Source organism: Polistes dominula, unplaced genomic scaffold, assembly GCF_049000335.1.
Source record: "Polistes dominula isolate Pdom_NZ unplaced genomic scaffold, Pdom_raw_medaka contig_77, whole genome shotgun sequence".
NCBI lineage: Eukaryota > Metazoa > Arthropoda > Insecta > Hymenoptera > Vespidae > Polistes > Polistes dominula.
Genome location: NW_028301152.1, coordinates 2,206,782 through 2,227,705, shown reverse-complemented (window position 1 = coordinate 2,227,705; position 20,924 = coordinate 2,206,782).

Below are 20,924 nucleotides of genomic sequence, written 5' to 3'. Positions count from 1 at the left end.
TTTCTTTTTTACATGGTTTTCTAATAAGGTTTTTTAAGAAACGTACATATCTATAGAGTAATAAAAGAATCGGGCTTATCTCATATTCAATAAAATGATATAATGAACAAATCGAATTTTTATGTCATAGAATTAAGAGGTTGATGAGAATTACATTAAAAGATCATTTTGAATCTTCTTACGAAACAAGTGATAAAATAAGAAATCAAAATGAGCGGTGTTAAAGTCGATTTATTTCACGCACGAAAAATAAATTCTTTTTAAAACAATAAAAGAGTGACGAAAGAAACTTGAGACTTATCAGGACTTCGAAACGTATGTCAATATTTTTATGCTTCGAATTATGTTCGAAATGGTTGAGGTTTCCTTAGCGTGTAAGATGTCTCAAAGTAAACAAAAATTTTTTTAGAGATTATTTTAGTACGTCTAAACAACAACAAAATGCTTTATCTGTCTTTATTTTAAAACGAAAAAAAGGTTTTATTCTAAGAATAATTCTTTCATTAGATAAATAGAACTCAATAAAATGAAGAAATAAAAAAAAAATTTTCCATAAAATTTTGAGCGCAACCAAAGCATATAAAAAAGTAAGACAATCATTGATTAAGCTTTTACGAGTAAGCATTTGGAATCGAAAGAAACATTTCCAAAATATTTTCAAAAAATGCGCATATAAACTGTTAGAAATCAAATTCGCTATATATAACACAAAAACAAACACAAACGAGACATACGTTTAAAGAAATGTCTTTTAATTTCTACATGAAATCAAGTTAATCTTTAAAATCGTTTCCACTTCTTCTTATACTTTCTATAAATCGGTCTAGATAAAAAAATTCTAAGTGTTTCATATTCCATCGCTACTTGAAACACATACAGTTAAGACGCAATTATAATAAGATATATAAAATTATATAAATACTTAAAAAAATATATAAAACTTCAGAATTTGTATTGAAAATTTCTACAAGAGTAAGGAAAAAATATCAGATAGTCCTCTTTTAAAACAAAATAATTATTAATGATTCCTAAATTTTATTAAAATTACGATTACGATTTATTTAAATAATAATATCATTTTATCTTTAAAAAATAAAAATAAATGATTAGTATAAAACCGCTATAATAAAAAAAAAAGCCAAGATATAAAATAGATGTAATTTCATAGAAACACACAAAAAAAAGGAAACGCTTAAAGAAAGAAAAATAAAAAACAACGACTACATGGAAAAATACCAATTAATCCCAATTAATTACGTAAAACAAGTTAAGACATAAATAGAAAGTAATATAAAATCTAATCTTATTCTATCAACAGGAAAATCAATTACAAGTATTACTACACCAACAACGAATAGAGAAACTAGAACAAACGATGCTTCAACTGAAGATTCATCTATAGAACCATCTACAGAGCCAACTGATCAACGAACAACAGAATCACTAGAAAGTAAAGCATCAACAAACGATAAAGAAACTTCGCAGTTGACAACACATAATCAAGAACTAAAAACTATCAAGCCGTCAACAGAAGAGACTGAAACACAAACTTCGTTTACATCAACAACACAGCCTCAGACAGAATCACAGGGAACTACAGTCTCTGAAACAGTAACTCTAACTGAATGGCCATCAAGTAAAATTGCCGAAGAAGAAACTGCAATCCCAACTGCAACGGAGCAAGTAACAGAAACCGAATCTGAATCATCGACACAGAGACCGACAGAATCACCAGAGAGATCTAGTTCTGTTTCTGCAACTGATTCTGAAAGGTCATCGAGCCCAAGTACTGAAAGAGAAACAGCAACAGAGCGAGTAACAGAAAATGTATCATCATTATTGACGCAGACTACAACGATACCACTAGAAACATCTAGTTCCGTTTCTGTAACCGACTCTGAAAGGTCATCAAGCCCAAGTACTGAAAGAGAACCTGCAACGGAAGGAGTGACAGAAAATGCATCACCATCATCGACACAGAGACCGACAGAATCACCAGAGAGATCTAGTTCTGTTTCTGTAACTGATTCTGAAAGGTCATCGAGCACAAGTACTGAACGAGAACCTGCAACGGAAGGAGTGACAGGAACTGCATCTCCTTCATCGACACAGAGACCGACAGAATCACCAGAGAGATCTAGTTCTGTTTCTGTAACTGATACTCAAAGGCAATCAAGCCCAAGTACAGAACGAGAACCTGCAACGAAAGGAGTGACAGAAACTGCATCACCATCATCGACACAGAGACCGACAGAATCACCAGAGAGATCTAGTTCTATTTCTGTAACTGATACTGAAAGGTCAACAAGCCCAAGTACAGAACGAGAACCTGCAACGGAAGGAGTGACAGGAACTGCATCTCCATCATCGACACAGAGACCGACAGAATCACCAGAGAGATCTAGTTCTGTTTCTGTAACTGATACTGAAAGGCCATCAAGCCCAAGTACAGAACGAGAACCTGCAACGGAAGGAGTGACAGAAACTGCATCTCCATCATCGACACAGAGACCGACAGAATCACCAGAGAGATCTAGTTCTATTTCTGTAACTGATACTGAAAGGTCAACAAGCCCAAGTACAGAACGAGAACCTGCAACGGAAGGAGTGACAGGAACTGCATCTCCATCATCGACACAGAGACCGACAGAATCACCAGAGAGATCTAGTTCTATTTCTGTAACTGATACTGAAAGGTCAACAAGCCCAAGTACAGAACGAGAACCTGCAACGGAAGGAGTGACAGGAACTGCATCTCAATTATCGACACAGAGACCGACAGAATCACCAGAGAGATCTAGTTCTGTTTCTGTAACTGATACTGAAAGGCCATCAAGCCCAAGTACAGAACAAGAACCTGCAACGGAAGGAGTGACAGGAACTGCATCTCCATCATCGACACAGAGACCGACAGAATCACCAGAGAGATCTAGTTCTATTTCTGTAACTGATACTGAAAGGTCAACAAGCCCAAGTACACAACGAGAACCTGCAACGGAAGGAGTGACAGGAACTGCATCTCCATCATCGACACAGAGACCGACAGAATCACCAGAGAGATCTAGTTCTGTTTCTGTAACTGATACTGAAAGGTCAACAAGCCCAAGTACAGAACGAGAACCTGCAACGGAAGGAGTGACAGGAACTGCATCTCAATTATCGACACAGAGACCGACAGAATCACCAGAGAGATCTAGTTCTGTTTCTGTAACTGATACTGAAAGGCCATCAAGCCCAAGTACAGAACAAGAACCTGCAACGGAAGGAGTGACAGGAACTGCATCTCCATCATCGACACAGAGACCGACAGAATCACCAGAGAGATCTAGTTCTATTTCTGTAACTGATACTGAAAGGTCAACAAGCCCAAGTACACAACGAGAACCTGCAACGGAAGGAGTGACAGGAACTGCATCTCCATCATCGACACAGAGACCGACAGAATCACCAGAGAGATCTAGTTCTGTTTCTGTAACTGATACTGAAAGGTCAACAAGCCCAAGTACACAACGAGAACCTGCAACGGAAGGAGTGACAGGAACTGCATCTCCATCATCGACACAGAGACCGACAGAATCACCAGAGAGATCTAGTTCTGTTTCTGTAACTGATACTGAAAGGCCATCAAGCCCAAGTACAGAACGAGAACCTGCAACGGAAGGAGTGACAGAAACTGCATCTCCATCATCGACACAGAGACCGACAGAATCACCAGAGAGATCTAGTTCTATTTCTGTAACTGATACTGAAAGGTCAACAAGCCCAAGTACAGAACGAGAACCTGCAACGGAAGGAGTGACAGGAACTGCATCTCCATCATCGACACAGAGACCGACAGAATCACCAGAGAGATCTAGTTCTGTTTCTGTAACTGATACTGAAAGGCCATCAAGCCCAAGTACAGAACAAGAACCTGCAACGGAAGGAGTGACAGGAACTGCATCTCCATCATCGACACAGAGACCGACAGAATCACCAGAGAGATCTAGTTCTGTTTCTGTAACCGACTCTGAAAGGTCATCGAGCCCAAGTACTGAAAGAGAAACAGCAACCGAGCGAGTAACAGAAAATGTATCATCATTATCGACGCAGACTACAACGATACCATTAGGAAGATCTACTTCCGTTTCTGTAACCGACTCTGAAAGGTCATCGAGCCCAAGTACTGAACGAGAACCTGCAACGGAAGGAGTGACAGGAACTGCATCTCCATCATCGACACAGAGACCGACAGAATCACCAGAGAGATCTAGTTCTGTTTCTGTAACTGATACTGAAAGGCCATCAAGCCCAAGTACAGAACGAGAACCTGCAACGGAAGGAGTGACAGAAACTGCATCTCCATCATCGACACAGAGACCGACAGAATCACCAGAGAGATCTAGTTCTATTTCTGTAACTGATACTGAAAGGTCAACAAGCCCAAGTACACAACGAGAACCTGCAACGGAAGGAGTGACAGGAACTGCATCTCCATCATCGACACAGAGACCGACAGAATCACCAGAGAGATCTAGTTCTGTTTCTGTAACTGATACTGAAAGGCCATCAAGCCCAAGTACAAAACGAGAACCTGCAACGGAAGGAGTGACAGAAACTGCATCTCCATCATCGACACAGAGACCGACAGAATCACCAGAGAGATCTAGTTCTATTTCTGTAACTGATACTGAAAGGTCAACAAGCCCAAGTACAGAACGAGAACCTGCAACGGAAGGAGTGACAGGAACTGCATCTCCATCATCGACACAGAGACCGACAGAATCACCAGAGAGATCTAGTTCTGTTTCTGTAACTGATACTGAAAGGCCATCAAGCTCAAGTACAGAACAAGAACCTGCAACGAAAGGAGTGACAGGAACTGCATCTCCATCATCGACACAGAGACCGACAGAATCACCAGAGAGATCTAGTTCTGTTTCTGTAACCGACTCTGAAAGGTCATCGAGCCCAAGTACTAAAAGAGAAACAGCAACCGAGCGAGTAACAGAAAATGTATCATCATTATCGACGCAGACTACAACGATACCATTAGGAAGATCTACTTCCGTTTCTGTAACCGACTCTGAAAGGTCATCGAGCCCAAGTACTGAACGAGAACCTGCAACGGAAGGAGTGACAGGAACTGCATCTCCATCATCGACACAGAGACCGACAGAATCACCAGAGAGATCTAGTTCTGTTTCTGTAACTGATACTGAAAGGCCATCAAGCCCAAGTACAGAACGAGAACCTGCAACGGAAGGAGTGACAGGAACTGCATCTCCATCATCGACACAGAGACAGACAGAATCACCAGAGAGATCTAGTTCTATTTCTGTAACTGATACTGAAAGGTCAACAAGCCCAAGTACAGAACAAGAACCTGCAACGGAAGGAGTGACAGGAACTGCATCTCCATCATCGACACAGAGACCGACAGAATCACCAGAGAGATCTAGTTCTGTTTCTGTAACCGACTCTGAAAGGTCATCGAGCCCAAGTACTGAAAGAGAAACAGCAACCGAGCGAGTAACAGAAAATGTATCATCATTATCGACGCAGACTACTACGATACCATTAGGAAGATCTACTTCCGTTTCTGTAACCGACTCTGAAAGGTCATCGAGCCCAAGTACTGAACGAGAACCTGCAACGAAAGTAGTGACAGGAACTGCATCTCCATCATCGACACAGAGACCGACAGAATCACCAGAGAGATCTAGTTCTGTTTCTGTAACTGATACTGAAAGGCCATCAAGCCCAAGTACAGAACGAGAACCTGCAACGGAAGGAGTGACAGAAACTGCATCTCCATCATCGACACAGAGACCGACAGAATCACCAGAGAGATCTAGTTCTATTTCTGTAACTGATACTGAAAGGTCAACAAGCCCAAGTACAGAACGAGAACCTGCAACGGAAGGAGTGACAGGAACTGCATCTCCATCATCGACACAGAGACCGACAGAATCACCAGAGAGATCTAGTTCTGTTTCTGTAACTGATACTGAAAGGCCATCAAGCCCAAGTACAGAACAAGAACCTGCAACGGAAGGAGTGACAGGAACTGCATCTCCATCATCGACACAGAGACCGACAAAATCACCAGAGAGATCTAGTTCTATTTCTGTAACTGATACTGAAAGGTCAACAAGCCCAAGTACAGAACGAGAACCTGCAACGGAAGGAGTGACAGGAACTGCATCTCCATCATCGACACAGAGACCGACAGAATCACCAGAGAGATCTAGTTCTGTTTCTGTAACTGATACTGAAAGGCCATCAAGCCCAAGTACAGAACAAGAACCTGCAACGGAAGGAGTGACAGGAACTGCATCTCCATCATCGACACAGAGACCGACAGAATCACCAGAGAGATCTAGTTCTGTTTCTGTAACCGACTCTGAAAGGTCATCGAGCCCAAGTACTGAAAGAGAAACAGCAACCGAGCGAGTAACAGAAAATGTATCATCATTATCGACGCAGACTACAACGATACCATTAGGAAGATCTACTTCCGTTTCTGTAACCGACTCTGAAAGGTCATCGAGCCCAAGTACTGAACGAGAACCTGCAACGGAAGGAGTGACAGGAACTGCATCTCCATCATCGACACAGAGACCGACAGAATCACCAGAGAGATCTAGTTCTGTTTCTGTAACTGATACTGAAAGGCCATCAAGCCCAAGTACAGAACGAGAACCTGCAACGGAAGGAGTGACAGAAACTGCATCTCCATCATCGACACAGAGACCGACAGAATCACCAGAGAGATCTAGTTCTATTTCTGTAACTGATACTGAAAGGTCAACAAGCCCAAGTACAGAAGGAGAACCTGCAACGGAAGGAGTGACAGGAACTGCATCTCCATCATCGACACAGAGACCGACAGAATCACCAGAGAGATCTAGTTCTGTTTCTGTAACTGATACTGAAAGGCCATCAAGCCCAAGTACAGAACAAGAACCTGCAACGGAAGGAGTGACAGGAACTGCATCTCCATCATCGACACAGAGACCGACAGAATCACCAGAAAGATCTAGTTCTGTTTCTGTAACCGACTCTGAAAGGTCATCGAGCCCAAGTACTGAAACAGAAACAGCAACCGAGCGAGTAACAGAAAGTGTATCATCATTATCGACGCAGACTACAACGATACCATTAGGAAGATCTACTTCCGTTTCTGTAACCGACTCTGAAAGGTCATCGAGCCCAAGTACTGAACGAGAACCTGCAACGGAAGGAGTGACAGGAACTGCATCTCCATCATCGACACAGAGACCGACAGAATCACCAGAGAGATCTAGTTCTGTTTCTGTAACTGATACTGAAAGGCCATCAAGCCCAAGTACAGAACGAGAACCTGCAACGGAAGGAGTGACAGAAACTGCATCTCCATCATCGACACAGAGACCGACAGAATCACCAGAGAGATCTAGTTCTATTTCTGTAACTGATACTGAAAGGTCAACAAGCCCAAGTACAGAACGAGAACCTGCAACGGAAGGAGTGACAAGAACTGCATCTCCATCATCGACACAGAGACCGACAGAATCACCAGAGAGATCTAGTTCTGTTTCTGTAACCGACTCTGAAAGGTCATCGAGCCCAAGTACTGAAAGAGAAACAGCAACCGAGCGAGTAACAGAAAATGTATCATCATTATCGACGCAGACTACAACGATACCATTAGGAAGATCTACTTCCGTTTCTGTAACCGACTCTGAAAGGTCATCGAGCCCAAGTACTGAACGAGAACCTGCAACGGAAGGAGTGACAGGAACTGCATCTCCATCATCGACACAGAGACCGACAGAATCACCAGAGAGATCTAGCTCTGTTTCTGTAACTGATACTGAAAGGCCATCAAGCCCAAGTACAGAACGAGAACCTGCAACGGAAGGAGTGACGAAAACTGCATCTCCATCATCGACACAGAGACCGACAGAATCACCAGAGAGATCTAGTTCTATTTCTGTAACTGATACTGAAAGGTCAACAAGCCCAAGTACAGAACGAGAACCTGCAACGGAAGGAGTGACAGGAACTGCATCTCCATCATCGACACAGAGACCGACAGAATCACCAGAGAGATCTAGTTCTGTTTCTGTAACTGATACTGAAAGGCCATCAAGCCCAAGTACAGAACAAGAACCTGCAACGAAAGGAGTGACAGGAACTGCATCTCCATCATCGACACAGAGACCGACAGAATCACCAGAGAGATCTAGTTCTGTTTCTGTAACCGACTCTGAAAGGTCATCGAGCCCAAGTACTGAAAGAGAAACAGCAACCGAGCGAGTAACAGAAAATGTATCATCATTATCGACGCAGACTACAACGATACCATTAGGAAGATCTACTTCCGTTTCTGTAACCGACTCTGAAAGGTCATCGAGCCCAAGTACTGAACGAGAACCTGCAACGGAAGGAGTGACAGGAACTGCATCTCCATCATCGACACAGAGACCGACAGAATCACCAGAGAGATCTAGTTCTGTTTCTGTAACTGATACTGAAAGGCCATCAAGCCCAAGTACAGAACGAGAACCTGCAACGGAAGGAGTGACAGAAACTGCATCTCCATCATCGACACAGAGACCGACAGAATCACCAGAGAGATCTAGTTCTATTTCTGTAACTGATACTGAAAGGTCAACAAGCCCAAGTACAGAACGAGAACCTGCAACGGAAGGAGTGACAGGAACTGCATCTCCATCATCGACACAGAGACCGACAGAATCACCAGAGAGATCTAGTTCTATTTCTGTAACTGATACTGAAAGGTCAACAAGCCCAAGTACAGAACGAGAACCTGCAACGGAAGGAGTGACAGGAACTGCATCTCAATTATCGACACAGAGACCGACAGAATCACCAGAGAGATCTAGTTCTGTTTCTGTAACTGATACTGAAAGGCCATCAAGCCCAAGTACAGAACAAGAACCTGCAACGGAAGGAGTGACAGGAACTGCATCTCCATCATCGACACAGAGACCGACAGAATCACCAGAGAGATCTAGTTCTATTTCTGTAACTGATACTGAAAGGTCAACAAGCCCAAGTACAGAACGAGAACCTGCAACGGAAGGAGTGACAGGAACTGCATCTCCATCATCGACACAGAGACCGACAGAATCACCAGAGAGATCTAGTTCTGTTTCTGTAACTGATACTGAAAGGCCATCAAGCCCAAGTACAGAACAAGAACCTGCAACGAAAGGAGTGACAGGAACTGCATCTCCATCATCGACACAGAGACCGACAGAATCACCAGAGAGATCTAGTTCTGTTTCTGTAACCGACTCTGAAAGGTCATCGAGCCCAAGTACTGAAAGAGAAACAGCAACCGAGCGAGTAACAGAAAATGTATCATCATTATCGACGCAGACTACAACGATACCATTAGGAAGATCTACTTCCGTTTCTGTAACCGACTCTGAAAGGTCATCGAGCCCAAGTACTGAACGAGAACCTGCAACGGAAGGAGTGACAGGAACTGCATCTCCATCATCGACACAGAGACCGACAGAATCACCAGAGAGATCTAGTTCTGTTTCTGTAACTGATACTGAAAGGCCATCAAGCCCAAGTACAGAACGAGAACCTGCAACGGAAGGAGTGACAGAAACTGCATCTCCATCATCGACACAGAGACCGACAGAATCACCAGAGAGATCTAGTTCTATTTCTGTAACTGATACTGAAAGGTCAACAAGCCCAAGTACAGAACGAGAACCTGCAACGGAAGGAGTGACAGGAACTGCATCTCCATCATCGACACAGAGACCGACAGAATCACCAGAGAGATCTAGTTCTGTTTCTGTAACTGATACTGAAAGGCCATCAAGCCCAAGTACAGAACAAGAACCTGCAACGGAAGGAGTGACAGGAACTGCATCTCCATCATCAACACAGAGACCGACAGAATCACCAGAGAGATCTAGTTCTGTTTCTGTAACCGACTCTGAAAGGTCATCGAGCCCAAGTACTGAAAGAGAAACAGCAACCGAGCGAGTAACAGAAAATGTATCATCATTATCGACGCAGACTACAACGATACCATTAGGAAGATCTACTTCCGTTTCTGTAACCGACTCTGAAAGGTCATCGAGCCCAAGTACTGAACGAGAACCTGCAACGGAAGGAGTGACAGGAACTGCATCTCCATCATCGACACAGAGACCGACAGAATCACCAGAGAGATCTAGTTCTGTTTCTGTAACTGATACTGAAAGGCCATCAAGCCCAAGTACAGAACGAGAACCTGCAACGGAAGGAGTGACAGAAACTGCATCTCCATCATCGGCACAGAGACCGACAGAATCACCAGAGAGATCTAGTTCTATTTCTGTACCTGATACTGAAAGGTCAACAAGCCCAAGTACAGAACGAGAACCTGCAACGGAAGGAGTGACAGGAACTGCATCTCCATCATCGACACAGAGACCGACAGAATCACCAGAGAGATCTAGTTCTGTTTCTGTAACTGATACTGAAAGGCCATCAAGCCCAAGTACAGAACAAGAACCTGCAACGAAAGGAGTGACAGGAACTGCATCTCCATCATCGACACAGAGACCGACAGAATCACCAGAGAGATCTAGTTCTGTTTCTGTAACCGACTCTGAAAGGTCATCGAGCCCAAGTACTGAAAGAGAAACAGCAACCGAGCGAGTAACAGAAAATGTATCATCATTATCGACGCAGACTACAACGATACCATTAGGAAGATCTACTTCCGTTTCTGTAACCGACTCTGAAAGGTCATCGAGCCCAAGTACTGAACGAGAACCTGCAACGGAAGGAGTGACAGGAACTGCATCTCCATCATCGACACAGAGACCGACAGAATCACCAGAGAGATCTAGTTCTGTTTCTGTAACTGATACTGAAAGGCCATCAAGCCCAAGTACAGAACGAGAACCTGCAACGGAAGGAGTGACAGAAACTGCATCTCCATCATCGACACAGAGACCGACAGAATCACCAGAGAGATCTAGTTCTATTTCTGTAACTGATACTGAAAGGTCAACAAGCCCAAGTACAGAACGAGAACCTGCAACGGAAGGAGTGACAGGAACTGCATCTCCATCATCGACACAGAGACCGACAGAATCACCAGAGAGATCTAGTTCTGTTTCTGTAACTGATACTGAAAGGCCATCAAGCCCAAGTACAGAACAAGAACCTGCAACGGAAGGAGTGACAGGAACTGCATCTCCATCATCGACACAGAGACCGACAGAATCACCAGAGAGATCTAGTTCTGTTTCTGTAACCGACTCTGAAAGGTCATCGAGCCCAAGTACTGAAAGAGAAACAGCAACCGAGCGAGTAACAGAAAATGTATCATCATTATCGACGCAGACTACAACGATACCATTAGGAAGATCTACTTCCGTTTCTGTAACCGACTCTGAAAGGTCATCGAGCCCAAGTACTGAACGAGAACCTGCAACGGAAGGAGTGACAGGAACTGCATCTCCATCATCGACACAGAGACCGACAGAATCACCAGAGAGATCTAGTTCTGTTTCTGTAACTGATACTGAAAGGCCATCAAGCCCAAGTACAGAACGAGAACCTGCAACGGAAGGAGTGACAGAAACTGCATCTCCATCATCGACACAGAGACCGACAGAATCACCAGAGAGATCTAGTTCTGTTACTGTAACTGATACTGAAAGGCCATCAAGCCCAAGTACAGAACAAGAACCTGCAACGGAAGGAGTGACAGGAACTGCATCTCCATCATCGACACAGAGACCGACAGAATCACCAGAGAGATCTAGTTCTGTTTCTGTAACTGATACTGAAAGGCCATCAAGCCCAAGTACAGAACGAGAACCTGCAACGGAAGGAGTGACAGGAACTGCATCTCCATCATCGACACAGAGACCGACAGAATCACCAGAGAGATCTAGTTCTGTTACTGTAACTGATACTGAAAGGCCATCAAGCCCAAGTACAGAACAAGAACCTGCAACGGAAGGAGTGACAGGAACTGCATCTCCATCATCGACACAGAGACCGACAGAATCACCAGAGAGATCTAGTTCTGTTTCTGTAACTGATACTGAAAGGCCATCAAGCCCAAGTACAGAACAAGAACCTGCAACGGAAGGAGTGACAGGAACTGCATCTCCATCATCGACACAGAGACCGACAGAATCACCAGAGAGATCTAGTTCTGTTTCTGTAACCGACTCTGAAAGGTCATCGAGCCCAAGTACTGAACGAGAACCTGCAACGGAAGGAGTGACAGGAACTGCATCTCCATCATCGACACAGAGACCGACAGAATCACCAGAGAGATCTAGTTCTGTTTCTGTAACTGATACTGAAAGGCCATCAAGCCCAAGTACAGAACAAGAACCTGCAACGGAAGGAGTGACAGAAACTGCATCTCCATCATCGACACAGAGACCGACAGAATCACCAGAGAGATCTAGTTCTATTTCTGTAACTGATACTGAAAGGTCAACAAGCCCAAGTACACAACGAGAACCTGCAACGGAAGGAGTGACAGAAACTGCATCTCCATCATCGACACAGAGACCGACAGAATCACCAGAGAGATCTAGTTCTGTTTCTGTAACTGATACTGAAAGGCCATCAAGCCCAAGTACAGAACAGGAACCTGCAACGGAAGGAGTGACAGGAACTGCATCTCCATCATCGACACAGAGACCGACAGAATCACCAGAGAGATCTAGTTCTGTTTCTGTAACTGATACTGAAAGGCCATCAAGCCCAAGTACAGAACGAGAACCTGCAACGGAAGGAGTGACAGAAACTGCATCTCCATCATCGACACAGAGACCGACAGAATCACCAGAGAGATCTAGTTCTGTTACTGTAACTGATACTGAAAGGCCATCAAGCCCAAGTACAGAACAAGAACCTGCAACGGAAGGAGTGACAGGAACTGCATCTCCATCATCGACACAGAGACCGACAGAATCACCAGAGAGATCTAGTTCTGTTTCTGTAACTGATACTGAAAGGCCATCAAGCCCAAGTACAGAACAAGAACCTGCAACGGAAGGAGTGACAGGAACTGCATCTCCATCATCGACACAGAGACCGACAGAATCACCAGAGAGATCTAGTTCTGTTTCTGTAACCGACTCTGAAAGGTCATCGAGCCCAAGTACTGAACGAGAACCTGCAACGGAAGGAGTGACAGGAACTGCATCTCCATCATCGACACAGAGACCGACAGAATCACCAGAGAGATCTAGTTCTGTTTCTGTAACTGATACTGAAAGGCCATCAAGCCCAAGTACAGAACAAGAACCTGCAACGGAAGGAGTGACAGAAACTGCATCTCCATCATCGACACAGAGACCGACAGAATCACCAGAGAGATCTAGTTCTATTTCTGTAACTGATACTGAAAGGTCAACAAGCCCAAGTACACAACGAGAACCTGCAACGGAAGGAGTGACAGAAACTGCATCTCCATCATCGACACAGAGACCGACAGAATCACCAGAGAGATCTAGTTCTGTTTCTGTAACTGATACTGAAAGGCCATCAAGCCCAAGTACAGAACAGGAACCTGCAACGGAAGGAGTGACAGGAACTGCATCTCCATCATCGACACAGAGACCGACAGAATCACCAGAGAGATCTAGTTCTGTTTCTGTAACTGATACTGAAAGGCCATCAAGCCCAAGTACAGAACGAGAACCTGCAACGGAAGGAGTGACAGGAACTGCATCTCCATCATCGACACAGAGACCGACAGAATCACCAGAGAGATCTAGTTCTATTTCTGTAACTGATACTGAAAGGTCAACAAGCCCAAGTACACAACGAGAACCTGCAACGGAAGGAGTGACAGAAACTGCATCTCCATCATCGACACAGAGACCGACAGAATCACCAGAGAGATCTAGTTCTGTTTCTGTAACTGATACTGAAAGGTCAACAAGCCCAAGTACTGAAAGAGAAACAGCAACTGAGCGAGTAACAGAAAATGTATCATCATTATCGACGCAGACTACAACGATACCATTAGGAAGATCTAGTTCCGTTTCTGTAACCGACTCTGAAAGGTCATCGAGCCCAAGTACTGAACGAGAACCTGCAACGGAAGGAGTGACAGGAACTGCATCTCCATCATCGACACAGAGACCGACAGAATCACCAGAGAGATCTAGTTCTGTTTCTGTAGCTGATACTGAAAGGCCATCAAGCCCAAGTACAGAACGAGAACCTGCAACGGAAGGAGTGACAGAAACTGCATCTCCATCATCGACCCAGAGACCGACAGAATCACCAAAGAGATCTAGTTCTATTTCTGTAACTGATACTGAAAGGTCAACAAGCCCAAGTACAGAACGAGAACCTGCAACGGAAGGAGTGACAGGAACTGCATCTCCATCATCGACACAGAGACCGACAGAATCACCAGAGAGATCTAGTTCTGTTTCTGTAACTGATACTGAAAGGCCATCAAGCCCAAGTACAGAACAAGAACCTGCAACGGAAGGAGTGACAGGAACTGCATCTCCATCATCGACACAGAGACCGACAGAATCACCAGAGAGATCTAGTTCTATTTCTGTAACTGATACTGAAAGGTCAACAAGCCCAAGTACACAACGAGAACCTGCAACGGAAGGAGTGACAGGAACTGCATCTCCATCATCGACACAGAGACCGACAGAATCACCAGAGAGATCTAGTTCTGTTTCTGTAACTGATACTGAAAGGCCATCAAGCCCAAGTACAGAACAAGAACCTGCAACGGAAGGAGTGACAGGAACTGCATCTCCATCATCGACACAGAGACCGACAGAATCACCAGAGAGATCTAGTTCTGTTTCTGTAACCGACTCTGAAAGGTCATCGAGCCCAAGTACTGAAAGAGAAACAGCAACCGAGCGAGTAACAGAAAATGTATCATCATTATCGACGCAGACTACAACGATACCATTAGGAAGCTCTACTTCCGTTTCTGTAACCGACTCTGAAAGGTCATCGAGCCCAAGTACTGAACGAGAACCTGCAACGGAAGGAGTGACAGGAACTGCATCTCCATCATCGACACAGAGACCGACAGAATCACCAGAGAGATCTAGTTCTATTTCTATAATTGATACTGAAAGGTCAACAAGCCCAAGTACACAACGAGAACCTGCAACGGAAGGAGTGACAGAAACTGCATCTCCATCATCGACACAGAGACCGACAGAATCACCAGAGAGATCTAGTTCTGTTTCCGTAACTAATACTGAAAAGTCAACAAGCCCAAGTACTGAAAGAGAAACAGCAACCGAGCGAGTAACAGAAAATGTATCATCATTATCGACGCAGACTACAACGATACCATTAGGAAGATCTAGTTCCGTTTCTGTAACCGACTCTGAAAGGTCATCGAGCCCAAGTACTGAACGAGAACCTGCAACGGAAGGAGTGACAGGAACTGCATCTCCATCATCGACACAGAGACCGACAGAATCACCAGAGAGATCTAGTTCTATTTCTGTAACTGATACTGAAAGGTCAACAAGCCCAAGTACACAACGAGAACCTGCAACGGAAGGAGTGACAGGAACTGCATCTCCATTATTGACACAGAGACCGACAGAATCACCAGAGAGATCTAGTTCTGTTTCTGTAACTGATACTGAAAGGCCATCAAGCCCAAGTACAGAACAAGAACCTGCAACGGAAGGAGTGACAGGAACTGCATCTCCATCATCGACACAGAGACCGACAGAATCACCAGAGAGATCTAGTTCTGTTTCTGTAACCGACTCTGAAAGGTCATCGAGCCCAAGTACTGAAAGAGAAACAGCAACCGAGCGAGTAACAGAAAATGTATCATCATTATCGACGCAGACTACAACGATACCATTAGGAAGATCTACTTCCGTTTCTGTAACCGACTCTGAAAGGTCATCGAGCCCAAGTACTGAACGAGAACCTGCAACGGAAGGAGTGACAGGAACTGCATCTCCATCATCGACACAGAGACCGACAGAATCACCAGAGAGATCTAGTTCTGTTTCTGTAACTGATACTGAAAGGCCATCAAGCCCAAGTACAGAACAAGAACCTGCAACGGAAGGAGTGACAGAAACTGCATCTCCATCATCGACACAGAGACCGACAGAATCACCAGAGAGATCTAGTTCTATTTCTGTAACTGATACTGAAAGGTCAACAAGCCCAAGTACACAACGAGAACCTGCAACGGAAGGAGTGACAGAAACTGCATCTCCATCATCGACACAGAGACCGACAGAATCACCAGAGAGATCTAGTTCTGTTTCCGTAACTGATACTGAAAGGTCAACAAGCCCAAGTACTGAAAGAGAAACAGCAACCGAGCGAGTAACAGAAAATGTATCATCATTATCGACGCAGACTACAACAATACCATTAGGAAGATCTAGTTCCGTTTCTGTAACCGACTCTGAAAGGTCATCGAGCCCAAGTACTGAACGAGAACCTGCAACGGAAGGAGTGACAGGAACTGCATCTCCATCATCGACACAGAGACCGACAGAATCACCAAAGAGATCTAGTTCTGTTTCTGTAACTGATACTGAAAGGCTATCAAGCCCAAGTACAGAACAAGAACCTGCAACGGAAGGAGTGACAGGAACTGCATCTCCATCATCGACACAGAGACCGACAGAATCACCAGAGAGATCTAGTTCTGTTTCTGTAACCGACTCTGAAAGGTCATCGAGCCCAAGTACTGAAAGAGAAACAGCAACCGAGCGAGTAACAGAAAATGTATCATCATTATCGACGCAGACTACAACGATACCATTAGGAAGATCTACTTCCGTTTCTGTAACCGACTCTGAAAGGTCATCGAGCCCAAGTACTGAACGAGAACCTGCAACGGAAGGAGTGACAGGAACTGCATCTCCATCATCGACACAGAGACCGACAGAATCACCAGTGAGATCTAGTTCTGTTTCTGTAACTGATACTGAAAGGCCATCAAGCCCAAGTACAGAACGAGAACCTGCAACGGAAGGAGTGACAGAAACTGCATCTCCATCATCGACACAGAGACCGACAGAATCACCAGAGAGATCTAGTTCTGTTTCTGTAACCGACTCTGAAAGGTCATCGAGCCCAAGTACTGAAAGAGAAACAGCAACCGAGCGAGTAACAGAAAATGTATCATCATTATCGACGCAGACTACAACGATACCATTAGGAAGATCTACTTCCGTTTCTGTAACCGACTCTGAAAGGTCATCGAGCCCAAGTACTGAACGAGAACCTGCAACGGAAGGAGTGACAGGAACTGCATCTACATCATCGACACAGAGACCGACAGAATCACCAGAGAGATCTAGTTCTGTTTCTGTAACTGATACTGAAAGGCCATCAAGCCCAAGTACAGAACAAGAACCTGCAACGGAAGGAGTGACAGAAACTGCATCTCCATCATCGACACAGAGACCGACAGAATCACCAGAGAGATCTAGTTCTATTTCTGTAACTGATACTGAAAGGTCAACAAGCCCAAGTACACAACGAGAACCTGCAACGGAAGGAGTGACAGAAACTGCATCTCCATCATCGACACAGAGACCGACAGAATCACCAGAGAGATCTAGTTCTGTTTCCGTAACTAATACTGAAAGGTCAACAAGCCCAAGTACTGAAAGAGAAACAGCAACCGAGCGAGTAACAGAAAATGTATCATCATTATCGACGCAGACTACAACGATACCATTAGGAAGATCTACTTCCGTTTCTGTAACCGACTCTGAAAGGTCATCGAGCCCAAGTACTGAACGAGAACCTGCAACGGAAGGAGTGACAGGAACTGCATCTCCATCATCGACACAGAGACCGACAGAATCACCAGAGAGATCTAGTTCTATTTCTGTAACTGATACTGAAAGGTCAACAAGCCCAAGTACACAACGAGAACCTGCAACGGAAGGAGTGACAGGAACTGCATCTCCATCATCGACACAGAGACCGACAGAATCACCAGAGAGATCTAGTTCTGTTTCTGTAACTGATACTGAAAGGCCATCAAGCCCAAGTACAGAACAAGAACCTGCAACGGAAGGAGTGACAGGAACTGCATCTCCATCATCGACACAGAGACCGACAGAATCACCAGAGAGATCTAGTTCTGTTTCTGTAACCGACTCTGAAAGGTCATCGAGCCCAAGTACTGAAAGAGAAACAGCAACCGAGCGAGTAACAGAAAATGTATCATCATTATCGACGCAGACTACAACGATACCATTAGGAAGATCTACTTCCGTTTCTGTAACCGACTCTGAAAGGTCATCGAGCCCAAGTACTGAACGAGAACCTGCAACGGAAGGAGTGACAGGAACTGCATCTCCATCATCGACACAGAGAACGACAGAATCACCAGAGAGATCTAGTTCTGTTTCTGTAACTGATACTGAAAGGTCAACAAGCCCAAGTACACAACGAGAACCTGCAACGGAAGGAGTGACAGGAACTGCATCTCCATCATCGACACAGAGACCGACAGAATCACCAGAGAGATCTAGTTCTGTTTCTGTAACTGATACTGAAAGGCCATCAAGCCCAAGTACAGAACAAGAACCTGCAACAGAAGGAGTGACAGGAACTGCATCTCCATCATCGACACAGAGACCGACAGAATCACCAGAGAGATCTAGTTCTGTTTCTGTAACCGACTCTGAAAGGTCATCGAGTCCAAGTACTGAAAGAGAAACAGCAACTGAGCGAGTAACAGAAAATGTATCATCATTATCGACGCAGACTACAACGATACTATTAGGAAGATCTACTTCCGTTTCTGTAACCGACTCTGAAAGGTCATCGAGCCCAAGTACTGAACGAGAACCTGCAACGGAAGGAGTGACAGGAACTGCATCTCCATCATCGACACAGAGACCGACAGAATCACCAGAGAGATCTAGTTCTGTTTCTGTAACTGATACTGAAAGGCCATCAAGCCCAAGTACAGAACAAGAACCAGCAACGGAAGGAGTGAGAGAAACTGCATCTCTATCATCGACACAGAGACCGACAGAATCACCAGAGAGATCTAGTTCTATTTCTGTAACTGATACTGAAAGGTCAACAAGCCCAAGTACACAACGAGAACCTGCAACGGAAGGAGTGACAGAAACTGCATCTCCATCATCGACACAGAGACCGACAGAATCACCAGAGAGATCTAGTTCTGTTTCCGTAACTAATACTGAAAGGTCAACAAGCCCAAGTACTGAAAGAGAAACAGCAACCGAGCGAGTAACAGAAAATGTATCATCATTATCGACGCAGACTACAACGATACCATTAGGAAGATCTAGTTCCGTTTCTGTAACCGACTCTGAAAGGTCATCGAGCCCAAGTACTGAACGAGAACCTGCAACGGAAGGAGTGACAGGAACTGCATCTCCATCATCGACACAGAGACCGACAGAATCACCAGAGAGATCTAGTTCTATTTCTGTAACTGATACTGAAAGGTCAACAAGCCCAAGTACACAACGAGAACCTGCAACGGAAGGAGTGACAGGAACTGCATCTCCATCATCGACAAAGAGACCGACAGAATCACCAGAGAGATCTAGTTCTGTTTCTGTAACTGATACTGAAAGGCCATCAAGCCCAAGTACAGAACAAGAACCTGCAACGGAAGGAGTGACAGGAACTGCATCTCCATCATCGACACAGAGACCGACAGAATCACCAGAGAGATCTAGTTCTGTTTCTGTAACCGACTCTGAAAGGTCATCGAGCCCAAGTACTGAAAGAGAAACAGCAACCGAGCGAGTAACAGAAAATGTATCATCATTATCGACGCAGACTACAACGATACCATTAGGAAGATCTACTTCCGTTTCTGTAACCGACTCTGAAAGGTCATCGAGCCCAAGTACTGAACGAGAACCTGCAACGGAAGGAGTGACAGGAACTGCATCTCCATCATCGACACAGAGACCGACAGAATCACCAGAGAGATCTAGTTCTGTTTCTGTAACTGATACTGAAAGGTCAACAAGCCCAAGTACACAACGAGAACCTGCAACGGAAGGAGTGACAGGAACTGCATCTCCAGCATCGACACAGAAACCGACAGAATCACCAGAGAGATCTAGTTCTGTTTCTGTAACTGATACTGAAAGGCCATCAAGCCCAAGTACAGAACAAGAACCTGCAACGGAAGGAGTGACAGGAACTGCATCTCCATCATCGACACAGAGACCGACAGAATCACCAGAGAGATCTAGTTCTGTTTCTGTAACCGACTCTGAAAGGTCATCGAGCCCAAGTACTGAAAGAGAAACAGCAACCGAGCGAGTAACAGAAAATGTATCATCATTATCGACGCAGACTACAACGATACCATTAGGAAGATCTACTTCCGTTTCTGTAACCGACTCTGAAAGGTCATCGAGCCCAAGTACTGAACGAGAACCTGCAACGGAAGGAGTGACAGGAACTGCATCTCCATCATCGACACAGAGACCGACAGAATCACCAGAGAGATCTAGTTCTGTTTCTGTAACTGATACTGAAAGGCTATCAAGCCCAAGTACAGAACAAGAACCTGCAACGGAAGGAGTGACAGGAACTGCATCTCCATCATCGACACAGAGACCGACAGAATCACCAGAGAGATCTAGTTCTATTTCTGTAACTGATACTGAAAGGTCAACAAGCCCAAGTACACAACGAGAACCTGCAACGGAAAGAGTGACAGGAACTGCATCTCCATCATCGACACAGAGACCGACAGAATCACCAGAGAGATCTAGTTCTGTTTCTGTAACTGATACTGAAAGGCCATCAAGCCCAAGTACAGAACAAGAACCTGCAACGGAAGGAGTGACAGGAACTGCATCTCCATCATCGACACAGAGACCGACAGAATCACCAGAGAGATCTAGTTCTGTTTCTGTAACCGACTCTGAAAGGTCATCGAGCCC